This window comes from Microtus ochrogaster, chromosome 10 (genome assembly GCF_000317375.1).
Source record: "Microtus ochrogaster isolate Prairie Vole_2 chromosome 10, MicOch1.0, whole genome shotgun sequence".
NCBI classification, from domain to species: domain Eukaryota; kingdom Metazoa; phylum Chordata; class Mammalia; order Rodentia; family Cricetidae; genus Microtus; species Microtus ochrogaster.
This window is the reverse complement of record NC_022016.1, coordinates 52,692,594-52,696,066: the sequence shown is the minus strand read 5'-3', so window position 1 is coordinate 52,696,066 and position 3,473 is coordinate 52,692,594. Positions and strand designations below refer to the sequence as shown.

The following is a 3,473-nucleotide window of genomic DNA, read 5'->3' as shown; positions in this document are numbered from 1 at the left end:
TGTTTGTATGTGTCTGTGGATTTGTGTCTCTCTGTGTGTGTGTGTGTGTGTGTGTGTGTGTGTGTGTGTGTGTGTGTGTACAGAAGCAGAGATGGTAAAGAAATAAACATAAATGACTAAGCTTTTCTTTGCAGTAGGATTGTGGGTAATATCAAGCTCTGCTAGAACATCTCCTTAAGTCCTGAAGTAACTATCTAGTTATCTTTATTATAAATGAAAGCTTCTAATATTGACCTGATAAGCTTTTCCTGTAGCATCCACCCTGAGCTCCTCTGAAACTTAATAAACGTCAACACGGTGAATGAGAGGAAAGCCTTACCCCTCCCCTCCACAGTCCGATTCTTCAAGGGTCTACCATCCTCCCCTTCCACAGAGGAGAGCCCTGAGGCAGAGAGAAATAATGTATGTATTGTTAAAGCTCCCTCTCTTTGGAAACGTCAGTCTGCCCTGATATTGGGCTTTTGGCTTCTGGTATCACCCACTGAGGCCTCGGAGATTTGTACACCCTTACTCCCCCCCCTTTCTGTGCCATCTCAAGCCTAGCACAGGCAGAGTGGTTAAGGATGGTTTGGGGGCTCAGAAAGACCTGAGTCTACGCGGGGTGTGTTTGTCTGTAACCCCAGCACTTGGTGAGTCAGAGACAGAAAGATGAGAAGTTCATGTTCATCCTCAACCACATAGCAAGTTGGGACCAGCCTTGGCTACAGGAGGCCCTGTCACAGCTGAGCTTGTGACTCCTCTACAACCCTCTGCTGCCTCCGCGCCCATGTCCTGGGTGATGAATGAGAATAGAAAGCCCCGCTGCAGAACTGTGTGCAGGCTGGAGAATCCCTGGAGCCCAGGAGAAGCTCAGGAGAGACTTTGGTGTCCTTGGTGACTCCGCCCACTCACTCAGCAGTGTCTGTGAGTCACACAGGCTCCCCAGGGAATGATCCTAAGACCTAGGAAATGGCAGAATCTGAGCCAGGCCAGCAGGCTCTCGCTGTTGCTCACTCTGCCCTCCTCCTGTTTGGTTTCATCCAAAGTCATCAATCCAGTTTCTGCCTTCCTGTTAGGTCCAGCAGGCTTGAGTTTCAGAGAGAGGCCATAGAAGTGGGAGGAGGGGGTTTGGGTTACCTGTACAGGGTCACAGGGCTCCTCCCATTGCCTGGCACCAGTCTCCAAGTCCCCGACACTCACTGTCTGGCCATTCAGTGTGCCCCTTTACCAAATGCATCCTCTTGCATTCTTCACGGATCTCCCCTCCACAGACATCCCCCTGACTTCCCAGCATCGCTGGCCTTAGCATGGGCCCAAGAACCTGTCCAGACTCCAGTTCCACATCCAGATTAGCAGCCAGAGCCCCAGCACGCTGTCTGTCCCTAACACATCCACCTTGGTCTGTCTCCGAGACTCTCCTCAAGTTCTCACTCACTCTTCCTCCCCACACCCCCCTCCCCAGGTCAACTCCTTCTATTGCCTAGGGTCCACAGAGCTCCTGCAGCATCTGCTCCCTCTTGGACATTCTGGAAGACAGACACTAGGCTGGTAGATTCATCACTGGCTCCTAGGCCCTACTGAAGCTCAGAACATAGCAGACACTTCCAATAACCCCAGGGAGAAGGACACTACTGTTGTGGCTTTTTATGCCTTTGTCCTGCAGCTTCTCTACTTTCTGACCACCCAGACCCCAGTGAAAGTCCCTGCTCCCTACCGGACCTCTCTCTGTCTTTGCTGTTCCTCTGCCTAAGATGCTCCACCCCACCTCACCCTAAACCAAATGCAGCTCCTCCTTCACCACTCAGTCCAGGCATCACCTCCCTGCCCTGGATCCCACAGCCCTAGAAAGCTGCATTTGATCCTGGGGTAGCATCTAACCTGGGAACCCTGGAGTATGGCTGTTAGGAGCTAGAGGCCAACAGAGGCTTGGGCTCAGAGTCTGGGCATCAGAAGCTCCAGTGGCCAGGAGTGGTGGTGCACGCCTTTAATTCCAGCACTTGGGAGACCAAGGCAGGTGCGACTCTCTGAGGTGATTTCAAGGCCAGCCTGGCTCTACACAGTGGCTTTCAGACCAGCCAAGGCTGTGTTAGAAACAAAACAAAACGAACCTGAGACTGGACAGGCGTGGCAATGATTAACATCAACAATCTGATGACTGACTAAATGTGTACCCTTGCAGGACAGGAGAGAGGGACCAACAAGGAAACTATAGACAACGAGGCCTCAGCAGCTGCTCACTGCAGAAGCTGCTGATGTGCTGGCTAATCCCAGCCCCCAGCACACACTGAAGGCCTAGTACACTCCAGGACCTGCCATTAGGCCATTCCCTGCATCGCTCCACTTAATCTTCCCAACAGCCTACTGTAATCACCGTACTTTCTCAAATGAGGCAAACGAGGCTCAGCAAAGTTGAGCTGTTTGGCCACAGCCACATCAGTAGGACACGTTGAAGAGGCAGTAGAAACTGGGTACCACCTGACCCACAGTCGGGACCTTTACCTCAGCACTGTATCCTCTTTCTAGAATGTCTTCTGGCTGGGAGTACAAGATCTGAACCCCTAATCTGAGCAAGACAGGGAACAGAGGCAAAGAACACGTACTGAACCTCTCTAAACAAGACAAGGTTTAGCGCTCCTAAGTCTCAAAGGTGTGGCTGAGGACTCTTCCCAGCAGCCCCTGGCACTTTAGCAGCATACAGAGGGGTCAACCAAACCTTTCGTTTGCATACTGCCATCACTGTGCCCTGATTTAAAGATGGTTTACTTCGTTAACTTAAGCCGTATTCCTTGTTGCGTGTTGGTGGGCAAGCGCTCTGTCCATTTACTCCAAGTCCGTTATCCTAGGCTGGCTTCCAGCTCTCTGTGTAACAAGAGCTGACTTCTGGCTTCTGAGCCTTCTGCTTCCACGCCCCTGGGGCTGGGATTACAGCCCTGGACCACCACACCAGTTTATGGTGTGCTGGGCATTGAACCCAGGGATTTCTGCAAGCTACACAAGCTCTCTGTCAACTGAGCCACATCCTGCCTCTCTCAGGGTCTTGCTATATTCTCTAGCTGGCCTTGAACTCGTTCTGTAGCCCAGGCCTCAAAGAGGATAGCCTGCCCTGAATCATAGCCGAAGTTCCTGACCACATGGCCTCTGGGGAAGGGAAGAGGGAACCCACGACCAGTCGGCAGGAACCATGGGCTACTAGAGGCCACACAGTGCAAAGACAGGCGCCCAAAGCCATCCCGGGTGGCTCCCTCACCTAGGAGCTTTAGAGGTTTGGAAGAAACAATTCAAATAAGATCTCATACAGAATTACAAATGGATGGTTTGGGACAAACCCACACTGCCAAAACAACCACAAAAGATGACTACTAAAGGTGGTTTGGGAAGGGTCCCTACAAAATGGATCCTTGACCCTACTGTATGCTCTGAAGACCCAAGGCATGGTGTGGAACTCCCTGTGAGGTTTCCCTGAGAACCAAATACACACACACACACACACACAC

At 51.7% G+C, this 3,473-nt stretch overlaps 1 protein-coding gene across 1 annotated transcript in view; it reads right to left on the bottom strand.

The window, feature by feature from the left end:
* The window catches only part of Oprd1 (opioid receptor delta 1), a 33,106-nt gene that overhangs the window by 29,048 nt on the left and 585 nt on the right, over positions 1-3,473 (bottom strand). The gene's annotated exons all lie outside the window — the stretch shown is intronic.